Here is a 24,325-nt window from a genome sequence, read left to right as displayed (position 1 = left end):
GACATCCATAGCATGGAATACTACTGAGCAATCAAAAGGAACAAGCAAGCTATAGATAACATGCAGCATCTTGAATAGACTACAAGGGTAATGTGCTTAGTGAAAAAGCTAATCTCAAAAGGTCACGTACTATATAGTTCCATTTATATGACATTCGCAAAATGACAAAACTGTAAAGATGGAGAATAGATTAGTGATTGCCAGGGGACGGGGGGATGGAGGGGCTGTAAATATAGAGAGGTAGCAGAACAGTTCTATATCTTGATTGCAGTGGTGGTTATAAAAATCTATACATCAGACAAAACTGCATAGAAATACACAAATGCAGGTTAAAAAAAATAGTGAAAACTGAATAAAGTCTGTAGTCTAGTTAACAGTTATGTATCAATGTCATAATGTTTGAGACCAGTCTGGGCAACATAGTGAGACCCTGTCTTTACAAAAAATTTAAAAAATTAGCCCAGTTTGGCAGCATGCACCTGTGGTCTCGGCTACTCTGGAGGCTGAAGTGGGAGGATCGCTTGAGTCCTGGAGGTTGAGGATGCAGTGAGCCTTGACCCTGCCACTGCACTCTAGCCTGGGTGACAGAGTGAAGACTTTGTCTCAAAAAAAATAAAATAAAAGGATAATTGAGATCTGGATCTACCTGATGAAAAGTGTGTGTTCTTTGAACAGTGCCATGCAGTCTTGCCTGGTAATTCCTTTTAGACCTTTACTTGGTTCTTAAATACTAGATGTTGCCAAATATGTGATGCTACTTTTACTAGGTGTGGTTAGGAGGCACAGCATCCAAAGCAAGGACATGAGATTGTAATACAAGGAAGGTGATGGTTTGCTCCATTGTCTGTGGCTTTCTTATGTTGTTGTAATGGGAGCTTATCCGTGTGCACCATGATCAGGTTACAGCATCAGGAGCAGCCCTACAACCTGTTTTAGATTCACAGTTAATATTGTCTGCTTTTTTCTTTGTTCTTGTCATTTTCTTTTCTCTTTTGTATTTTTTCTTTCTCTCTCTCTCTTTAAAAGATGGGGGTCTAGATACATTGCCCAGTACAGTAGCTATTCACAGGCATAATCATAGCTCATTGCAGCCTTGAACTCCTGGACTTAAGCAATCCTTTCTGTCTCAGCCTTCCAAGTAGCTGGAACTATAGGCTATGTGCCACTGTGCCAAACATCTCTCTCTCTCTCTCTTTTTTTTTTTTAAGTGACAGAGAAACCACAAATGTGTTTTTTAAAGAACAAGCATTTTTTCAAATACCAAATATTTGTGTGGCTGATGTCAGGCATCACTAGGAGTTTCCTTTTGTTGACAAATTCAAGAGACATCATTCCAAATGAAATTTTATTTTGAAAGTGAATTTTGTGAAAACCAGTGCTAAGAAAGTAACAAAATGAATGAACACCAAAACACCCACGTGTTTACAAGGAAACAAGGAAACATTGAGTTAAAATAAGTAATTGTGTCTGCTTGACAGATGTTGGGTTTTCTTTCCCTCTTGGATTACTGTGTTTCCTCAATCTGTAGGTTTCGTTTCATCTTTTAAAATAGTAGCCATCTTTTGACTCCTTATAAGTTATGTTGGGCCAGGCCACCTTACCACATGAATTCCCTCCCCACTTTGCTTGGTATTTGATACTCTGCTTTCAGCCACCATGGCTTCCTCCCCACCCCTAAACGAGGACTCTGATCTTGCTCTGCTTGCTCTACCCTACCTGATGGCTTTAGGCCAAATTGTTTAGGCTGACAGGACTCAGATTTTATTTTTGGGGAGATAATTCTGATGACCATATGGAGAGATAATTCTGGTGACCATATGGAGAGCTGCGTGAGAGACTGTCAGTGTTCAGCTGAGTCTAGTGCAGAATCTAGGTGAGGGGAGAGGGTTTGAACCAAGGTACATGGGGATGGATAAGGAAGACTAAGCACTCTACAGATAATGATGATAATATGATTAATTATATAGGTTAAAATTTACTGAACACTTGCCATCCCTCATAACAACCTCATGATTGAAGGTCTTAACATTTTTATTTTACAGATGAGGAAACAGTCATGGAGATATTACATACCTTGCCCAAATTTACCTAACTCAACAGAGGAAAAGCAAGGATAGGAATTCAGGCAGTCTGATTTTAGAACCTATGCTTTTGACCATTATACTAGCTGGGGGCTTTATTTTTTAACTTAGAATTGTTCAACAATGAAAGAGCCTCCCTGTGAAGTAATGTGGGCATCACTTGAAATGGTCAGGCAGGAAGTAGACGGGTCATCAGTATCTACATCAAGGGTCCACATACACACTGTGGCTAGATTATTGCGAAGAAGGCTTTTAAGTTCTGTGATTTTAAGATGTGATATACAGGGTGTTGTTGCTTTATGTGGTTCTCATATACACACATTTCACTTACCATGGTATGGTTACATAATACCAATTCCCTAATAACATGGCTTAAATTTTACACAGCATATTAACTGTGAATAATTGTATAAAGTACAAAATTCACTGCCAGCTCTTCTGTCTACAAGTCACTACGTAAGTAACAATTATGCAAAGCATGTATTTGTGTTGCCTCCTTGTCTCCCAGTGATAAATCTATGTGATAGTTAACAAAAATAGATAACCGATAGAATTGGCCAAAAAAGATGAAATTTCAGCAAAAAACCAAAAAGTAACAACAATGGAAGTGAAATTCAAATTGAACTCAAATGGAGTTATAGAAGAAATAGATGACTGAGGGAATGCTGATGCTCCCATTCAAAAGACTCTGGATATGTAGCCAAAATAACTTAGTGAAGGTGAACTTATCTACATAAATGAATAAAGTGGCTTGGTAAAAAAAAAAAAGAAGTGATGCTGGCAAGAAATTTCATAGTGAAATAACTCTAGAAGGTATTCTGTGATATTGAAGTATAAAACATAAAGTATATGATGCTATTCCAGACTCAGAAAGGAGTGTGACAGTTGGCTAAGGCATAGAAAAGATGTTTATTGCGGCCCGGCACTGTGGCTCATGCCTGTAATCCCAGCACTTTGGGAGGCCAAGGCGGGCGGATCACAAGGTCAGGAGATCGAGACCATCCTGGCTAACACGGTGAAACCCTGTCTCTACTGGGAAAAAAAAAAAAAAATTGGCCGGGTGTGGTGGTGGGCGCCTGTAGTCCCAGCTACTCGGGAGGCTGAGGCAGGAGAATGGTGTGAACCCAGGAGTTGGGGATTGCAGTGAGCCGAGATCGAGCCACTGCACTCCAGCCTGGGCGACAGAGTGAGACTCCGTCTCAGAAAAAAAAAAAGAAAAGATGTCTATTGCACATCATAAATTGTATGATAAAAATGTAAGCACTGTTTAAACTACTAATACATTTTTTCAAAGAAAGTAAACATTATAATTTTCAATATTTCTGTGTTCTCTAGTGCAGTGCTCCTCAACCTTTTTAGCACTGGTTTAGTGGAAGACAATTTTTCCATGGAAGGGGACGTTGGGGTAGGGCATGGTTTCGGGATGAAACTCTTCCACCTCAGAAGATCATCAGGCATTGGATTCCCATAAGGAGTGCACAGCCTAGATCCCTCGCATGCACAGTTCACAGTAGGGTTTGTGCTCTTCTGAGAATCTAATGCCACTACTGATGTGACAGGCGGAAATGCTCGCTTGCCCTTCGCTCACCTGCTGCTTTAGTGCATTAATGATTAGTTTTCCTGTTCTTTTAATTTTCCTATAATTATAACTGACAGAGTTTTTAATGTTTCAGTGAATTTTTTTTTTTTTTTTTTTTTGATACTGAGTCTCACTCTGTCACCCAGGCTGGAGCGCAGTGGTATGATCTCGGCTCACTGCAGCCTCCGCCTCCTGGATTCAAGCGATTCTCCTGCCTCAGCCTCCCGAGCAGCTGGGATTACAGGCATGCACCACCGTGCCTGACTAATTTTTTGTATCTTTAGTAGATGGGGTTTCACCATGTTGGCCAGGCTGGTCTTGAACTCCTGACCTCAGGTAATTTGCCTGCCTCAGCCTCCCAAAGTGCTGGGATCACAGGTGTGAGCCACTGTGTCTGACCTCAACACATTTTTGCTTTTTTTGCAGATAGGATCTCGCTCTGTTGCCCAGGCTGGAGTGCAGTGGTGCAATCTCAGCTCACTGCAGCTTCTACCTCCCGGATTCAAGCAGTTCTCCTGCTTCAGCCTCCTAAGTAGCTGGGATTACAGGTGTGCGCCACCACCCCTGGGTAATTTTTATTTTATTTTTTAAATTATTTTTTGAGATGGAGTCTCACTATGTCACTTAGGCTGGAGTGCAGTGGCGCAGTCTCAGCTCACTGCAACCTCTGTAGTGAACCCCTCCTGGGTTCAAGTGATTCTCCTGCCTCAGCCTCCTGAGTAGCTGGGATTACAGGCGTGTGCCACCACGCCTGGCTATTTTTTGTATTTTTAGTAGACATGAGGTTTCGCCATGTTGGTCAGGCTGGTCTCGAACTTCTTCTGCCCACCTCGGGCTCCCAGTGCTGGGATTACAGGCATGAGCCACTGTGCCCGGCCCAGAATTTTTTTAAAAAGTACAGAGCAGCTAGGTGCAATGGCTCAGGCTTGTAATCCCAGCACTTTGGGAGGCTTAGGCGGGCAGATCACGAGGTCAGGAGATCGAGACCATCCTGGCCAACATGGTGAAACCCCATCTCTACTAAAAATACAAACATTAGCTGGGTGTGGTGGCACGTGCTTGTAGTCCCAGCTACTCAGGAGGCTGAGAATCGCTTGACCCCAGGAGGTAGAGATTGCAGTGAGCTGAGATCACGCCACCGCACTCTAGCCTGGCCACAGAGTGAGACTCCGTCTCAATTAAAAAAAAATTTTTTTTTTCAGAGCAATTGCAGTTTTTCTCATTAATTATTATGATCACTTTGCATGGTTTCAGCCTGCATTCTCACTTTTATGGTTTTGCAGTATCGTGTAAAATGAAAGCTGCCTGTTGGTAAACTGTGGAAAATTTAATTTTTCTTCTTAGCTTTTGGGGCACCCCCTAACAAGCCTTTTCTTGCAAGAAGTTTGTATATGCATCTCTCACAAAGTATGTTTCTTTTGACAAGTTTTGCTTTTAAAAAACTTGGACTGACTGAAAATAATATTTGTAGAAAATATTCTAAAAGTAATGCAAAAAGGAAATATCCTTAAAGCTAGTATTAAGAATAATTTCATAGGAAGGAAGTTTCATGTGTTTCGTGTTATCTCTCTTTTTGGTAACAGTTTTGTTGAGGTATATTTTATATACCATACAATTCACCCATTTAAAGTGTACAGTTCAGGCCAGGTGTGGTGGCTCATACCTGTAATCCCAGCACTTTGGAAGGCCGAGGCAGGTAGATCACTTGAGGCCAGGAGTTTGAGACCAGCCTGACCAACATGGCAAAACTCCATCTCTACTAAACATACAAAAATTAGCCGGGCATGGTGACGTGTGCCTGTAATCCCAGCTACTCGGAAGGCTGAGGCACGAGAATCACTTGAACTCAAGAGGCGGAGGTTGCAGTGAGCCGAGATCATTGCCATTGCACTCCAGCCTGGGTGACAGAGAAAGACTCCATCACGAAATAAATAAATAAATAAATAAATAAATAAATAAATAAATAAAATGTACAGTTCAGTGTTTTTTGATATATTCACAGACATGTGCACCATTAGTGCAGTAAAGTCTAAAACATCTTCATGACCCCCAAAAGAAATCCCATGTTCTTTATCATTCCCTAATACAATCAACCCCAAGCCCCAGACAACCATGAATCTACTTTATGTATAAATTTACCTACTCTGGATGTTTTATATACACAGATTAATATAGTAGATGGTCTTTTGTGACTGTTTTCAGGGTTCACCCATCTTGTAGCATGTATTAGTACTCTACTCCCTTTTATGGCTGAATAATATTCCATTGTATGTATGTACCTCATTTATCATTTTTTTGTTGAGGAACATTTGGGTTATTTCTGCTTTTATATGGTAACTCTGTTTAACCTTTTGAGGAGCTGCCAGACTTTTTCAGCTGGCTGCACCATTTTATGTTCTCATTAGCAGTATATGAGGGTTCCAGTTTCCTCCACATCTAAAACACTTGCCATTCATTATCTGTCTTTTTTATTTTAGTCATCCTACTGGGTGTAGTATCTCATTGTGGTTTTGACTTTCATTTTTCTGGTGACTAATGTGTTTATTGACCATTTGTATATTATCTTTGGAGAAATGTCCAGATTCTTTGTCCATTTTTTAATTAATTTGTCTTTTTATTATTAAAAAGTTTTAATTATGCCAGAGTTTTTGGTATTTTAGATACAGGTGTGTGTGAAAAAAACAAACTCCGTTTCTCCTACTGCTGGTATTCTCATAGCACCCTTCTGAAAACAGATGTGTGGGGGTTTATCCCCACCAGCAAGCAAGCAAGCAGTCATTTCTGCAGCTGCCAGCCGCTCAATTCTGACATAATCATCCTGGAGATAGCAACAAGATTCCACAGGTTGAGGGCTCAGTTTCCAAGACTGCCTCTCCCCACACTTCACATGCCAGTTGTAAGCTGCAGCTTATTTTACCTGTGCTTCTGACTGACTGGCTATAAATTGGCATTCCCATTTATAGCCATGGACTTAACTCGCTAGAGCAGCTCACAGAACTCGGAAACACATATTTACCAGTTTATTACAAAGGATATTTTAAAGGATACAAATAAATAGCCAGCTGAAGAGATATATAAGACAAGGTCTGGGAAGGTCCTGAGTGAAGGAGCATCTCTCCTGGTGGAATTGGGGTGTGCTACCCTCCCAGGACTTTGTCTATGCTTATGCTAGTACCACATTGTCTTGACTATTATAGTTTTCTGTAGTATGTTATGAAATTGGGAAGTATGCGTCCGTCAACCTTGTTTTTATTTCAGGGTTGTTTTGGCTATTCTGGGTCCCTTGAATTTCTATATGAATTTTAGGATTGATTGTCAATTTCTACAAAAAAGCTTGGTGTGATTTTTGTGTATTTTTTTGGACACAGGATCTCACTCCATCACCCAGGCTGAGATGGGGTTTTGCCATGTTGCCCAGGCTGGTCTTGAACTCCTGGGCTCAAGTGATATGCCCACTTTGGCCTTCCAAAGTGTTGGGATTACAGGTGTGAGCCACTGTGCCTGAATCTGTAGATCAGTTTGGGAAGAGTTGCCATCTTAGCAATGTTAAATCTTCTGATCCATGAACTTGGATGTCTTTCCATTTAAATCTTCCTTAATTTCTTTCAGGAATTCTTTTTGTATTTTTCAGAGTATAAATTGTTCACTTCAGCCAGGCACGGTGGCTCATGCCGGTTATCTCAGCACTTTGGGAGGCCGAGGCAGGTGGATTACCTGAGGTCAGGAGTTTGAGACTAGCCTGACCAACATTATGAAACCCCATCTCTCCTAAAAATACAAAAATTACCCAGGCCTGGTGGCATGTGCCTGTAATATCTGCTACTCAGGAGGCTGAGGCAGGAGAATTGCTTGAACCCGGGAGGGGGAGGTTGCGATGAGCTGAGATCGTGCCATTGCACTCCAGCCTGGGCAGCAAAAGCAAAACTCCATCTCAAAATAAATAAATAAATAAATAAATAAATTGTTCACTTCTTTTAAGTATTTTTTTATGCTATTTTAAGCAGAACTGTTTTCTTTTTTTTTTTTTTTTTTTGAGATGGAGTCTCGCTCTGTTGCCCAGGCTGGGGTGCAGTGGCCGGATCTCAGCTCACTGCAAGCTCCGCCTCCCGGGTTCACGCCATTCTCCTGCCTCAGCCTCCTGAGTAGCTGGGACTACAGGCGCCCGCCGCCTCGCCCGGCTAGTTTTTTGTATTTTTTAGTAGAGACGGGGTTTCACCGGGTTAGCCAGGATGGTCTCGATCTCCTGACCTTGTGATCCACCCATCTCAGCCTCCCAAAGTGCTGGGATTACAGGCTTGAGCCACCGCGCCCGGCCCAGAACTGTTTTCTTAATATCATTTTTGGATTGCTGACGCAAGTACTTAGTGCATTTAAAATACGATTTTGTTGGCTGGGCGTGGTGGCTTACACCTGTAATCCCAGCACTTTGGGAGACCAAGGTGTACAGATCACCTGAGGTCAGGAGTTCAAGACCAGCCTGGCTAACATGGCAAAACCCCGTCTCTATCAAAAATACAAAATGGCTGATGCGGTGGCTCACGCCTTTAATCCCAGCACTTTGGGAGGCTGAGGTGGGCGGATCACAAGGTCAGGAGTTTAAGACCAGCCTGGCCAATATGGTGAAACCCTGTCTCTACTAAAAATACAAAAATTAGCTGGGTGTGGTGGCGCATGCCTATAGTCCTAGCTATGCAGGAGGCTGAGGCAGGAGAATTGCTTGAACCCGGGAGGCAGAGGCTGCAGTGAGCCGAGGTTGTGGCACTGCACTCCAGCTGGGCAACAGAGTGAGACTCTGTCTTACAAAATTTTAAAAAATACGATTTTGTCAAATTTAAAACCTTAAGATCCTATTGGCTTGAAATAGCAAGGAGTAGAAGTGTGGATTGTAGGATGCTCTTATGAAAGCTTTATTTCGTCAATGGCTTTTAAGCACTTTGGGGTCAGACTTTGAGCTGTTAGTGATTGTTTTTGAGCTGTAGTCCTTAGAGATTCCAAACTGATGACTGCATATGTCACTTGTATAGTCAATGTGACTGGTTTTCAAAAGCCCTTTCAGTTACAGAGCAAATGACTGGGCAACAGAAATGCCTTTCATTTATATCATTCTTCTGTTTTCTTGGTGCAAAGGGCTGTAGTTAAGAGGAACAGTTAGATTTTAGTGGCTTACCAAGTTGCTTTAGAGGAAGCCTATGAAAGGACTGTTGAGCTAAACAATGTTCAGATGAAAAACCAGTCCGTTAGCAGGACAGAGTCCTCTTGCAGGTACTTTGCTTAACCTTTAACTTAGTGTAAGAAGAGTTCAAGCTATGACTTTTGAGATTAAATCTTAAATTGTGTAAGTATGTTTCTAGTAAGGATTGTTTTATCATCTGTATCAGAACCATTTGGACTCCTTTAAAATGTAGATTTCTGGACCCCTACCCAGATTTACTTAATCAAATTCTGGGAATAGAACTTCATAATCTCTTTTAAACCACCTTCCCAGGGGATGTCCACATTAAAGTTTGAAAACTACTTTTATTTATTGTTGGCATCCATAATGCGTTTATTGGTATAGTTTCCCACTCATCTTGAATCAGGGTTCTTTCAGTGCTGTCTCTAACTGAAGGAGAGCCTTGCTTTTCCTCCTATAGGCTGGCAGAGGACAGCAGAGCAGCCAAACACACAACTACTGTTTGTGCATGACTGAGGACCATGGTGATTTTATAGCATCCTGGGCATTTCATGTTCAGGAAGTAAGAATTGGAACCTCTGTACCAGGCGCTTCTTCTTGTGTTTGCTCTTCTCTTTTTCTGGAGAGATTCTTTGTGAGAGGCCTGTTATTGTGAGGGGATCGTCAGCACTGGAAAACTGAAAATCAGTTTTAATGGTACCTCTTTCTGTTAAGAGGTTGGTTTTTACCAGAACTGAAATTTTCAAATTGTGACTCACTGCCAGCTCTTTTTTGTGGTGTTGTTTTTGTTTGTTTGTTTGAGACAGAGTTTCACTCTGTCTCCCAGGCTGGAGTGCTGTGGTATGATATCGGCTCACTGCAGCCTTTACTTCCCCCAGGCTTAGGTAATTCTCCTATCTTAGCTCTCCCAAATAGGTGGGACTACAGGCGCACCACCATGCCTGGCTAATTTTTGTGTTTTTTTGTAGACTGGGTCTCACCATGTTGCCCAGGCTGGTCTTGGACTCCTGGGCTCATGTGATCTGCCTACTTCGGCCTCCCAAAATGCTGGGATTACAGGCGTGAGCCACTGCACTTGGCCTACAGCCAACTTTTAAAAGCAAAACACCACCAGAAGACAATGGAATAGAAGGTTTCAGTAGGCCGGGTGTGGTGGCTCACACCTGTAATCCCAGCACTTTGGGAGGCCAAGGCGGGCAGATCACGAGGTCAGGAGATCAAGACCATCCTGGCTAACATGGTGAAACCCCGTCTCTGCTAAAAATACAAAAAATTAGCCAGGTGTGATGGTGGGCGCCTGTAGTCCCAGCTGCTCAGGAGGTTGAGGTGGGAGAATGTTGTGAATCCGGAAGGCGGAGCTTTCAGTGAGCCGAGATTGTGCCACGGCACTCCAGCCTGGGCGACAGAGTGAGACTCTGTCTCCAAAAAAAAAAAAAAAAAAAGAAAGTGCATTGTACATAGTATGGATGAGTATTGATTTATAAAACTTCCGTTTCATTTATATGTGTGTATGTGAAAATGGGTCATAATATAATTTTTTTTTTGGCCATGGATGGTAATGAAAAGAAAAAATCGAAGATTTGAGAATTAGAAAAACATATATTTTTCTTTCCTTCACTCTTTTGTACATTCTTTTGCATCTGTCATGCTCCTGGAACTGGGATAGGTACTGGGTGAGCATCCAAATACTCTGAAAATCTTCACTCTTTTTTTTTTTTGAGAGGGAGTCTTGCTCTGATGCCCAGGCTGGAATGCAATGGCGTGATCTCGGCTCACTGCAAACTCCACCTCCTGGGTTCAAGCGATTCTCCTGTCTCAGCCTCCTGAGTAGCTGGGATTATAGACGCCTGCCACCATGCTTGGCTAATTTTTGTATATTTAGTAGAGATGGCTTTTTGCCATGTTGGCCAGGCTCGTTTTGAACTCCTGACCTCAGGTGATCCGCCTGCCTTGGCCTCCCAAAGTGCTGGGATTACAGGCATGAGCCAGTGTGCCTGGCCGAAAATCCTCACTCTTGAGCTCACAGTTTATAAAGGGTAATAGGCACATAAATAATAAAGTGGTATAGTAGAAGCACATGTCATGTATCAACTCTATACTAGAAGTATATATCATATAGAGTGCTCCTGAAAGTCATGGCGACTTTCATAGGATGGAGGTAGGTTGAGGAGGTATTGAAAATATGGAGACTGGGTGCTGTGGTTCACACCTGTAATCCCAGCACTTTGGGAGGCCAAGGTGACAAGATCACTTGAGCCCAGGAGTTTGAGACCAGCCTGGGCAACATGGAGAAGCCCTGTCTCTACAAAAAATACAAAAATTAGCCAGGCATGGTGGCACGTACTTGTAGTCCTGGCTACTTGGGAGACTGAGGTGGGAGGATCACCTGAGCCTCGGGAGATCAAGGCTTCAGTGAGCCAAGATTGTGTCACTCCCTCCAGCCTAAGTAACAGAATGAGACCCTGTCTCATAAATAAATAAGATGAAAAGGTAGAGAAGAATAGCATTTTAGTTATTAAGCGTGAAAGAATTATTTTAGTATTGAAGATTGATAATAATTGATATAAATTATTTTTGATTTAACATACTTATCCACTCTTATTCATATGTTAGTTATTCATATGTTACTCATTCTGATGCAGGTTTTGAGTATATAGGATCAATCCAGCACATGAAGCGATAAAGGGAGGTTCTGTAGCTCTTGTGACAGCTTTTCCTATTCTTGGAGGGACCATTTTTTTCTTTCCTCAGAATTTTATTTACTAGAGTTTAAACAGCTTTTCCTGTTCTTGAAGGAACCCTTTTTCCTTTCCTCAGAACTGTTTTTACTTGAGTTTATTTTCTTTTTAGATTTTATTTCATGTTGATGCTAGTATTACTGTTCTTACTGAATGTATTCTGGCCCACTAAGAATCAATGACAGTGTAGGGAGGTGTAGTTGAGATTTGGGCAGAGCCTTATGCATTTCATACGGGTCCAAATTCTGTATCCAAATTCTGTATCTGATTTTTGTCTTCAGAATACTTTTCAGGCTGTAAGCCAGTAATTTTAGTCTTTCTCTCTCAGCCTTATAGTCATCTTTTGTTTTATCTTACTGTAGGCTAACATTCATCATTAGAAAGTCAGACAGCTGGTCTACGCACCAGAAGATACTATATTAGCTTTCATTGCTTATGTTTGCCTGCTGCAGGCTGCTTTGTTTATATCACCCACCTTCACTCATTTAGTTTTCACGTGCATGCTGATACATATAAACTTAGGGAGATTCACTCTAAACAGTGTTCTTGATCTATTTTGTGTTTCTTAAGTGTTTTAGCTCAGAGACTGGTACTGTTTACATAAGCAGAAAGAACAGCCTCCTCAAGGGTCTGGAGGGGCATACCCTATGTCAAAGCATTTGGCCATAGCTCTATACATGACAGTATCAAGAAGGCACTCCCTTGGACCTATGAAGACAGAAGGCACATTCATGTACTTTGAGTACACAGAAATATGATAAATGATGAATAACAACTAGTTTTATAAATAATTAAAAAACAGGAGGAATAAAGTTTATAGGAGATGAATGCTTAATGCATGGCACTTACTACATTTGAGGGTCAGATCGGTAGTGGTGTTGGTGAAGGGAGCTAACTGGTTACCCAGCCTGGTTGGGTTTGGGTGGCTATGGGTGGAAAAGGTGGGAAGGTAGTGTTATAAACAATTTAACTATTGTTTAATTGTTAAAGGCTATTATCATAGCCTTTGACTTTTCAATCTATTGAATGACCATTTAGCTTTGCATAGAGCTTGCTATAAAGATTGCTGTGAGAGACAATATTTGGTAGTAAATTAAAAGTTGGAGGTCTGCCACTTTACTAGCTGAGCAATCTCAGGCAAGTTATTTAACCTCTAAGTGCCCTGGTGTCCTCATTTTAAATGGGGTTATTGGGGTTATCTATGTCCTAGAGTTGTTTAACGTATTAAGTGAAGTAATTTATGTAAAGTGATTAGAATGGCCACTGGAATATAAGTCTGCAATAACTGCTGTTTTTTTTTTTTTTTTTTTTTTTGGGGGGGGGCGGGGGGGGGGACGGAGTCTCACTCCGTCACCCAGGCTGGAATGCAGTGGTGCGATCTTGGCTCACTGCAACCTCCGCCACCCAAGTTCAAGCAATTCTCATGCCTCAGCCTCCCGAGTAGCTGGGATTACAGGTGCGTGCCACCACGCCTGACTGATTTTTGTAATTTTAGTAGAGGCAGGGTTTCACCATGTTGGCCAGCCTGATCTCGAACTCCTGACTTCATGTGCTCTGCCAGCCTCAGCCTACCAAAGTGCTGGGATTACAGGTGTGAGCCACAATGCCCAGCTGGCTGTTCTTATTTTTATTTTTTAGTTTTTTGAGACAGGGTCTCACTCTGTTGCCCAGCCTGGAGTGCAGTGGTGCCATCATGACTCACTGCAGCCTCAACCTCCTGGGGTTCCAGCAATCCTCCCACCTCACCCTCCTGAATAGCTGGGACCACAGGCACACACCACCATGCCTGACTAATTTTTAAATATTTTGTAGAGATGGGATCTCCGTATGTTTCCCAGGCTGATCTCCAACTCTGGGCTGAAGCAATCCTCCCTCATCGGCCTCCCAAAGTGCCAGGATTACAGGTGTCAGCCACTGCATCTGGTCTAGTTCTTATGTTTTTATATGGGTCGCAGTTTTTTTTTCTCCCTTAGTTTTTTTTCTTCTTCTTCTTTTAATTTTAATATCTTGTCATTTTATTATATTGCATCTCCCACTGAAGAGTTGTGTATTTCTTGGGGTAATATTGGAGAGAAATCTTTTTTTTTCTTTTTCATACAAATCAGACCCAAGGTAGGTTTAGTGTTTGGACTGTAATATGAAGTTTGCTTTTTAATTATTAAAATAATGATTTTTTTCTTGCATTGAACAATTCTGAAAGTTTTTCTTTTTGTTCACTTGTAGCCAGACACCAAAGAAAGGGGGAAAACTGTAGAATAAGTTATTACTATTTTTTTTGACAGTGTCTCACTCTCTGTCTCTCAGGCTAGAGTGCAGTGGTGCAGTCATAGCTCACTGTAGCCTCAACCTCCTGGGCTCAAGCAAACCTCTCACCTCAGCCTCCCAAGGAGCAGGGATTACAGGCATGTGCCACCATGCCTGGCTAATTTTTGTATATTTTGTGGAGACAAGGTCTCAGTATGTTGCTTAGGCTTGTCTTGAACTCCTGGACTCAAGCAGTCCTCACACCTCAGCCTCACAAAGTGCTGGGATTACAGGTATGAGCCACTGCACCTGGCCTAAGTGAAATTTTTTTTTTTTTTTTTTTTTTTTTGGCCACAGAGTCTCTCTCTATCACCCAGGGTGGAGGGTAGTGACATGATCTCAGCTCACCACAACCTCCCCCTCCAGGTTCAAGCGATTCCCGTGCCTCAGCCTCCCAAGTAGCTGGGATTACAGGTGTGTGCCATAACGCTCAGCTCTTTTTTTGTATTTTTAGTCGAGACAGGGTTTCACTGTGTTGGCCAGGCTGGTCTCGAACTCCTGACCTCAAGTAATTCTCCTGCCTCAGGCTCCCAAAGTGCTGGGATTACAGGTATGAGTCACTGTGCCGGGCCCCTAAGTGATTTTTTTAAATGATCAATGTGTAAGCTGTTTTTTCCCTATGATTTTCCCTGTTCCTTTTCCTTGTCATAACAGTAAAAATAGATCTGGTTTCCTGGGTTATCACAGCTTTTAACAAAAAGCTTTTTGATAAAATTAGCTGTTGGGTCAGTGGGATGAGATCATTCCTTTCTAAGTAGTGTGAAATGTCCTCTAAGCATTTATGAGACAAAGGCATGCCAGATAGGCTAACCACACAATAAGCCTAACTGTGGTTATGTTTAGGGCAGGAGTGTGAGTTTTCTGTATAATAGAATACTACTGATATGTAGAAAAAGGTGAAAGGTACTTGGCACAATATGTATACACTCTGGTTGGCCACGTGTAGAAAGAGATTAGAATGATAAAAGGGCTCAGGATACGTTGATATGAGGGCATAGGCCATCATTATCTTCAGATGTGATTAATTAACTGAAAATTGAGTAGCTCTTCTACATTTGGATTAGTGCATCTTTAATTAAAAATTCTTGGCTGGGCATGGTGGCTCACACCTGTAATCCCAGCACTTTGGGAGGTTGAGGTGGCAGATCACCTAGGGTCAGGAGTTCGAAACCAGCCTGGCCAACATAGTGAAAAAATCCGTCTTTACTAAAAATACAAAAATTAGCTGGATGTGGTGGCATGCTAGAATCCCAGCTACTTTGGAGGCTAAGGCAGGAGACTCACTTGAACCTCGGAGGCGGAGGTTGCAGTGAGCCGAGATCTTACTACTGCACTCGAGCCTGGGTGACATAGCGAGACTCTGTCTCAAAAAATAAATAAATAAATAAAATTCTTAAGAACAGTTTGAAACTGGAGAGAAATCATAATGTACTTTAAAATGGTTAATTGTATGTTATGTAAATTTCACTCCAATTAAAAAAAATTAAGGACAGCTGGAAAAAAGACTAATATACTGACTTTTCTGTTTGTATGAAATAAAATTGTAGATTTTTTTTTTTTTTTTTTTGAGACGGAGTCTCGCTCTGTAGCCCAGGCTGGAGTGCAGTGGCGCGATCTCGGCTCACTGCAAGCTCCGCCTCCCGGGTTCACGCCATTCTCCTGCCTCAGCCTCCCGAGTAGCTGGGACTACAGGCGCCCACAACCGCGCCCGGCTAATTTTTTTTTTTGTATTTTTAGTAGAGACGGGGTTTCACCGTGGTCTCGATCTCCTGACCTTGTGATCCGCCCGCCTCGGCCTCCCAAAGTGCTGGGATTACAGGCGTGAGCCACCGCGCCCGGCCAAAATTGTAGATTTAAGAAGCTTTAACCAGGGCTTCAACTTTTGCATCATAGATACTGACTGTAGAAGCATGGTGCGATAACTGATAGTTAAATAGAATACAAAAATCCATACGAGGAGGACATGCCATTTTAAAAAGGAGAGCTATGTGATGCTATTTCCAATAGATAGATATAGCTGGACTTACCTTCTTTACCCCTGAGAAACTAAAGCATTCTAAGTTAGCATAGGAAACGATGATCAGAATGATAATACCTCCTACCTTTTCCCCCTGCTTCCTGATTTGTGATATAGGACAGAAAAGAAATTCTACTTTTAGTTGAGAACTCAGGGATGACTTTGAACAAATGTATTTGTTAATCTCTTCGGACTTTTTCTCACTTTTAAAATGAGGAGGTTGGTTTCAAATGCCCTTTCTAAAGTTTTGTGTTTCAGTTGGAAATATTAGGTGTGCACATCGCCAAGTTACTTTGTTTTGTTTCTGTGTACATGAAGAAGCTTTTATTAGACTTGGTCATTGTTGTCTCTCTGTGATCAACAAGGATAAGTTAGCTTCCAAGAGTACCAGTGGTAGAACTTTAAGATTTGAAGCTTTAATGGAGAGTCAGCTAGTTTGCAGTGACTAGAGACTTGTAAGTTAATTGATATACACACTTTTCCTGTATTTATTAAGTTTCTCCAGGGAATTGTAGATTTTTTCAGAGTGCAGTTTTAGGTCATGGATCAGATTTAAGTTGGAAGTAAATACTGGTTATTACTATAATTTTTTGTTTGTTTTTGTTTTTGAGATGGAGTCTTTCTCTGTCGCCCAGGCTGGAGTGCAGTGCCGCAGTCTCAGCTCACTGCAACCTCTGTCACCTGGGTTCAAGCGATTCTCCTGCCTCAGCCTCCTGAGTAGCTGGGATTACAGGTGCCTGCCACCACACCTGGCTAATTTTTTTTTTTCTTTTTTTTTTTTTGAGACAGATTCTTGCTCTGTTGCCCAGGCTGGAGTGTAGTGGCGTGATCTCAGGCTGACTGCAACCCCCGCCTCCCAGATTCAAGTAATTCTCCTGCCTCAGTCTCCCTAGTAGCTGGGATTATAGGCACACGCCACCACATCCATCTAATTTTTTTATTTTTATTTTTTTAGTAGAGATGCAGTTTCACCATGCTGGCCAGGCTGCTCTCAAACTCCTGACCTCAATTTTCATACATTATTATTAACTAAAGCTCATAGTTTATTTAGATTTCCTTAATTTTTACCTAAATACTTTTTTCTGTTCTAGGATCTCATCTAGGATACCACATTATGTTTAGTTATCATACTTAGCTTTCTCTTGGCTATGACAGTTTCTTACACCTTCCTTGTTTTTGATGACTGACAGTTTTGAGGAGTACTGGTCTGGTATTTTGCAGAACGTCCCTCAGTCTGATCTTTTTTTCATGATTAGACAGGGGTTATGCTTTTTAGAAGGAAGATCACAGAGGTAAAGTGCTACTCTCATCACGTTATATCAAGGGTGCATATTGTCAAATCATGTCAGCATGATTTTTATGTGTGTGTGTGTGTGTGTGTGTTTTGCTTTATTGCTGAAACTGGAGTGCGGTGCTGTGATCACAGCTCACTGGAACCTCCTGGACTCAAGCTTCCTCTCAACTCAGCTTCCCAAATAGCTGGGACCATAGGCATGTGCCACTCTTTTTGAGAAAGAGTCTTGCTTGTTGCCCAGGCTGGAGTGCAGTGGCACGATCGTGGCTTACTGCAGCCTTGGCCTCCAGGGCTCAAGTGATCCTCCCACCTCAGCCTCCCGAGTAGCTGGGACTACAGGCACATACCACCATGCCTGGCTAATTTTTTTTGTTTGCTTGTTTTTTTGAGATGGAGTCTTGCTCTGTCGCCCAGGCTGGAGTGTAATGGTGCGACCTTGGCTCACTGTAACTTCTGCCTCCTGGGTTCAAGCGGTTCTCCTGCCTCAGCCTCCTCAGTAGCTGGGATTACAGGCATGTGCCACCATGCCTGGCTAACTTTCTGTATTTTTAGTAGAGGCAGGGTTTCACCATGTTAGCCAAGATGGTCTCAGTCTCCTGACCTTGTGATCCCCCCACCTCGGCTTCCCAAAGTGTTGGGATTACAGGCGTGAGCCACTGAGCCCAGCCTAATTTTTGTATTTTTCATAGAGATGGGGTTTCACCATGTTGCCCAAGTTGGTGTCAGAACTCCTGGGCTCAAGGGAACCTCCTGCCTTGTCCTGCCAAAGTGCTGGGATTACAGGCGTGAGCCACTGCGCCCAGCTGATTTATCACTGTTGATATTAGTCTTGATCACTTGGCTTAGGTAGTGTTTGTCACATTTCTGTTTCCCCCCATTTTCATATTGTACTCTTTAGAAGGAGGTCACTGTGTGCTATGCACACATAAAGGATGAAGGGTTATGTTCCACCTCCTGAAAGTGGAGTATCTTGTTATTTGGAATTCTTCACTGAAGACTTGCTTATTCTCATTTATTTATTCAGTTATTTGTTTATATTGTTCCAGCTTTGGTCATTGGGAACTTTTTTAGTTGACTCCTGTGTTCCTTTGACTTACTCCTATCCTTTTTTTTTTTTTTTTTTGAGACGGAGTTTCACTCTGTCACCCAGGTTGGAGTGCAGTGGTGTGATCTCAGCTCACTGCTACCTCCACCTCCTGGGTTCAAGCAATTCTCCCGCCTTAGCCTCCCGAGCAGCTGGGATTATAGGCACCCACCCATGCCCGGTTAATATTTGTATTTTTTGTAGAGACGAGTTTTAACCATGTTGGCCAGGCTGGTCTTGAGCTCCTGACTTCAGGTGATCTGCCTGCCTTGACCTCCCAAAGTGCTAGGATTACAGGCGTGAGCCACCTCACCTGGCCAACTTACCCCTATCAGTTTTTGTTTTTTTTTTTAATCACTTCCTAACTTTCTGGCAATACAAGGTACTTCAGGCTCATCTTGAATATTTTGTTCCTCAGTCCTAGAATTAGTCATTTCTCCAAAGAGTCTTGGTTTCTTTATCAGAGAGTGGTACTAGAAACCAACATCTGGGTGCGAGGTATGCTGTTGCTTTACTGGGGTGCCCCTGAAGATTTTAATTAAACTTCATCTGAGTTTGAAAGGACTGGAAATGCTGTGTTTAAATTTTTTTTTTTTTTCCTAATTGAGACAGGGTTTCACTCTGTTGCTAAGACTGATCTCAAACTCTTAGCCTTAGATAATCCTCCCACCTCAACCTTTCAAAGTGGTGGGATTACAGACGTGAGCCACCACACCTGGCCAGAAATGCCATATATATATAAAATATGTAATTATATTACATAGGAATGTATAATACATATAATATATATAAATATTTTTTGAGATGGAGTCTTGCTCTGTTGCTCTGTGCAGTAGCGATCTCGGCTCACTGCAACCTCTGCCTCCTGGGTCCAAGCGATTTCCCTACCTTAGCCTCCTGAGTAGCTGGGACTACAGGTGCACACCTCCACGCCCAGCTAATTTTTTGTGTTTTAATAGAGACGGGGTTTCACCACGTTAGCCAGGATGGCCTTGATCTTCTGACCTCGTGATCCTCCCACCTTGGCCTCCTAAAATGCTGGGATTACAGGCATGAGCCACCGCGCCCGACCTACCTCTTTTTACTGCAGTTTTATTACTATTGGAACTAGATCTTAAAATATCATGTAAGATCTCTGCCATTATAGTAGTTGTCTGCAGCTACATGTGTAGACTTTTAAACCATTCAGATTACTACCTTAGGAATCAGTATGCATTCTTGCCTTTTCCATAAAGCAGAGGTGTCAGAACCAAGCTTTTCAAGTTGTTGACAAAACTGAAAAAGGAGTTAGTGATGATTGCTTCCTAGGAAGTAAGACTTAAAAAAACATATACATTTATTTATTTATTTATTTAGAGAGTCTTGCTCTGTCACCCATGCTGGAGTTCAGTGGCGCCATCTTGGCTCACTGCAGCCTCTGTCTCCCGGGTTTTAAGCATTCTCATGCCAGTCTCCCGAGTAGCTGGAATTACAGGTGCACACCACCACACCTGGCTAATTTTTATATTTTTAGTAGAGATAGAGTTTCACCCTGTTGGTCAGGCTGGTCTTGAACCCCTGACCTCAAGTGATCTGCCTGCTTTGGCCTCACAAAGTGCTGGGATTACAGGTGTGAGCCCCCCCACCTGCCTTATTTATTTAATTTTGAGACAGGGTCTTACTCTGTTGTAAGACAGGGTCTTACTCCAGCCCAGGCTGGAGAGCAGTGGCACGATTTCGGCTCACTCATCTGCAACCTCCCAGACTCCAATGATCCTCCCACCTCAGCCTCCCAAGTAGCTGGGACTACAGGTGTGTGCTACCACACCCAGCTAATCTTTTTTGTATTTTTTATCGAGGCAGGGGTTCGCCGTGTTGCCCAGGCTGGTGTTGAACTCCTGGGCTCAAGCTATCTGCCCACCTTGGCCTCCCAGTGTGCTGGGATTACAGACCTATGCCACTGCACCTGACCAGAAGTAAGACATTTTGGATGTGTGAATGAAGTTCTGATTATGTTCTACAGGAATTACTACTAGTTTTGTCATGGGTTTTTTTTTTTTTTTTTTTTTTTTTGAGAAGGAGTCTCACTCTGTTGCCTGGGCTGGAGTGCAGTGGCGCAATGTTGGCTCACTGCAACCTCCGCCTCCTGGGTTCAAGAAATTCTCTGCCTCAGCCTCCTGAGTAGTTGGGATTACAGGTGCCCGCCACCATGCCCAGCTAATCTTCGTATTTTTAGTAGGGATGGGGTTTAACCATCTTGGCCAGGCTGGTCTGGAACTCCTGACCTCGTGAGCCACCATGCCCGACCATTTTGTGGTACTTTTGTTTTCCATTTCTCTCCCTCTCCCACCTTTCCTGTCTGCTGACTTTGTGATTTAGTTAAACCAAGCCACTAAAACCCAGCCAAGATTCTACTACCATTAAGAAATGTTTAGAGTTGATGTTGATTTAAATAGCTTTAGTGCAGCTGTCTTGTACTTAAACTCCTGCAATTTTGTGGGTGTTTTTTTTTTTTTTTTTGAGATGGAGTCTTGCTTTGTTTCCCATGCTAGAGTACATGGGCGCGATTTTTGGCTCGCTACAACCTCTGCCTCCCGGGTTCGAGTGATTCTCCTGCCTCAGCCTCCCAAGTAGCTGGGACTACAGGTGTGTGCCACCACACCCAGCTAATTTTTGTGTTTTTAGTAGAAATGGGGTTTTGCCATGTCGGCCAGGCTGATCTCACCTGGCCTCAGGTGGTCTGTCCGCCTCGGCCTCCAAAAGTGCTGGGATAATAGGCATGAGCCACAGTGCCTGGCCCCTGCAACGTTCTTGAAGTTAAAGTGAGTGAAGTTGGTCTCGATTAAGAGCTTATGCTGCAGATATTGTGTGAATAGGTATACAGAGTCAGTTATTTCTCAGCTCCAGTATATTGTTGCTAAGTGGAAATACATAGTCATGGCCTGATCTTCGGATTTTTTATTTTTTTGAGAGAGGGTCTTACACTATCACCCAAGGCTGAGGTGCAGTCCTACAATCATGGGTCACTGCAGCCTTGACCTCCCAGGCTCAAACGATCCTCCCACTTTAGTCTCCTGAGTAGCTGGAACCACAGGTGCATGCTTGGCTAGTTTTTTTTTGGTTTTTTGTTTTGTTTTGTTTTGTTTTTGTGGACACGGAGTTTCACTATGCTGCCCAGGCTGGTCTCAAGCTCCTGGTCTTAAGTGATCCTCCTATTTCAGCCTCCCAGAGTTCTGAGATTACAGGACTGAGCCAAGGCGCCTGACCTGTGTTTTTTAAAAAAGCTGTAAAGCTGTATTTTCATGCAAAGATTACTGATTTTGGAGATATTGGCCATTTTTCAAAACACTATGTGGACCACTGCACCGAGGGGCCTATTTGACCTAGGTTTGCACTCTGAACTGGTGCTTCTCTTGTGGGTTCAGTGAGTATTCATCTTGAGGAGGGAACTCTGGGCTTGGTGGCAGTTGGGAGACTTTTGTCCTGATTGTAGCTCTGTCTCTAGTTTTCTAGATGGCTTTTGGCAAAGGGAAACCACTTTGGAGCTCTCTTTTCTGAGTTTTAAAATTTGAGAGTAAACTGGAGAATTTAAGGTTCTCCCTTACTCTTTTTTATTTTACATTTTCGTACATGTGTTTACTTGAGCTGTGAAATGATGACCATTTATGAGTTGGAGACATCAGGAAGTCTTACTAGTCCTAAGTGCTTTGGGAATAGAGGAGACTATTATGTTTTCTCTAGATACACTTTTTTCTAGGCTACAGAAGATTCTCACCTGCTTTCTGGACTCTTGGCATACTTGCTGCCTCTAATCATTATCTGGCAGATGTGTACATATTAATAGGTGATGCATATGTTTCTGTTTTTTTAAGTAAATTGATTCTAATTTGATGAAAGCTGTATTGATATGTGGGGTTTTGGGGGGTAGTTGTGGTGATGGGTAGAAATAGTAAAGCTGACAATGACAGTATTTTCTTAGTTATGGAGAACATTTTAATACTTTATTTCATTGTTTTTAGTTTGAACTAATTAATTGGTGGTGGTTCTATATGGAAGTAATGATGTAGGTGGTGTTCACCACTTAAAATCAACTGCATAAGATAATGGCATAACTTATATTAATTACTGTAACAGCAAAAATGAAATCTGAGAAACTTCTGAAATTTAGTCATTTATTTAGAGATAAGATTTAATTGGAGATAAGATTTCAGACTTCCTTTTATCAGTCAGGTGGTTTTATAGGAAGATTAAGATTCTTCTAGAAAAATCTTAAAGACAAGGGAAATAAGTTTTTCATATACTCTAACCCTACAAGTTCATTATTCACTTGACATATAGTGTTTTTGAAAAAGTATGTTCGTTTCTTACATCTTCAGAATAAAGCATCTTGATGTAATGTGATTTACTAAGAATCATACCTCTGTGTCTGAAGGCCAATCTAAATTGCTGTTTTGTATAGATTGCCAATTTTTAGAAGAGAAACTGTTGTATTTGAGTGGGATGTAATAAATATGAGTGTTTATGATGTAGTCTCTTGTGGGAATATTTATTTACGAGTAATTTAAGCCTCTGTGAGCCTGACAAGGCAAACTCAATCTTAAATCCATGATTAAGTGGAAGTGTAAACTGATGGAATAATAGGCAAGCAGGATTTATGTTTACATAGTAATTGCAACAATTTTGGCCAAAACATTTGGCCAAATAGTCACTAATTTTTATCCTTTATGTTCATTAACTGAAATTGTGTGTGTAGTAGTTTCTTTGTAAGATAATACAAAGCAGTAAGGACACAGGAGAAGAGTGTATTTAAAAGATATTTCTCTTCAGATGTATAGACTTTGCTTTATAGCTCTAATGACAATATCCAGGAGCCTCTAAGTCAGCATATTATTATTATTGTTATTATTTTGAGATAGAATTTAGTGCTTGTAGCCCAGGCTGGAGTGCAATGGTACAATCTCAGCTCACTGCAACCTCTGCCTTCTAGGTTCAAGTGATTCTCCTGCCTCAGTCTCCTGAGTAGCTGGGATTATGGGTGTGCACCACCACACCTGGCTAATTTTTGAATTTAGTAGAAACGGTGTTTCACCACGTCAGCCAGGCTAGGCTCGAACTCGTGACCTCAGGTGAGCTGCCTGCCTTGACCTCCCAAAGTACTGGGATTATAGGTGTGAGCCACCACACCCGGTCGAGTCAGCATATTATTTCTTCTTATAAAATGATGTCGTGGTGGCTCACGCCTGTAATCTCATCATTTTGGGAGGCCGAGGTGTGCAGATCACCTGAGGTCAGGAGTTGGAGATCAGCCTGGCCGGTGTGGTGAAACCCCGTCTCTACTAATAATACAAAAATTAGCTGGGCGTGGTGATGCACACCTGTATTCCCTGCTACTTGGGAGGCTAAGGCATCAAAATTGCTTGAACCCAGGAGGTGGAGGTTGCAGTGAGCTGAGATCGCACCATTGCACTCTAGCCTGCACGACAGAGACTCTGTCTCAAAAAAAAAAGAGTGTGTGTAGGTATGTATACCTAATAAAAATTGGTGCTTTTTAAAAACACAGTGCTTGTCATTTACTATTAAATCAAGCCATATGAAATCACATTTTATCAGTAAATAAATGGTCAAATATCCACAATCCTATATAGTTCTAATAGCTACTCAAGAAATTTTGTCGACATGAAGAGAGTCAAATCATAAAATGGTAGACTGAAAAAGAACTTTGTAGAGAATTCTTTTCTTTTTACAAACGGAGGTGACCAGGAGGTCGAGGCTGCAGTAAGTCATGGTCATGCCACTGCACTCCAGCCTGGGCACCAGAGTGAGACCCTGCTTCCAAAAAAAAAAAAAAAAAAAAGAAAGAAATGATTGCACTGCCTTTTTGTGGTTTTGGAACAAATATTGGGATAATAACTTTTACTTATAAATGTAGCACAGAAGTCTTTTATTGTGTAAAAGTCCCTGAATAGAAAGTCAGGAGACCTGTTTCTCCTACCAACTAGTATAATTTTTGGAAAGCTCATTGTTCATCAGTTTCCTTACTTGTAAAATGAGGGTGTTAGATATGTAAGATCTCTGT

The 24,325-nt window shown here is 42.0% G+C and overlaps 1 protein-coding gene across 3 annotated transcripts in view; it reads left to right on the top strand.

The window, feature by feature from the left end:
- Nucleotides 1-24,325, top strand: part of MAP4 (microtubule associated protein 4) — a 231,400-nt gene that overhangs the window by 38,111 nt on the left and 168,964 nt on the right. The window contains exon 2 of one of the 3 annotated variants that reach the window (XM_050780603.1): nucleotides 4,087-4,228. The exons of the other annotated variants lie outside the window; for them this stretch is intronic. The gene's annotated coding sequence lies outside the window, so the exon portion shown is untranslated. The remainder of the gene's footprint in view (nucleotides 1-4,086; nucleotides 4,229-24,325) is intronic. 3 annotated transcript variants of the gene reach the window in all.

Source organism: Macaca thibetana, chromosome 2, assembly GCF_024542745.1.
Source record: "Macaca thibetana thibetana isolate TM-01 chromosome 2, ASM2454274v1, whole genome shotgun sequence".
Lineage (NCBI taxonomy): Eukaryota > Metazoa > Chordata > Mammalia > Primates > Cercopithecidae > Macaca > Macaca thibetana.
The sequence above is the reverse complement of the archived record's forward strand: the minus strand, read 5'-3'. Positions and strand labels throughout refer to the sequence as shown.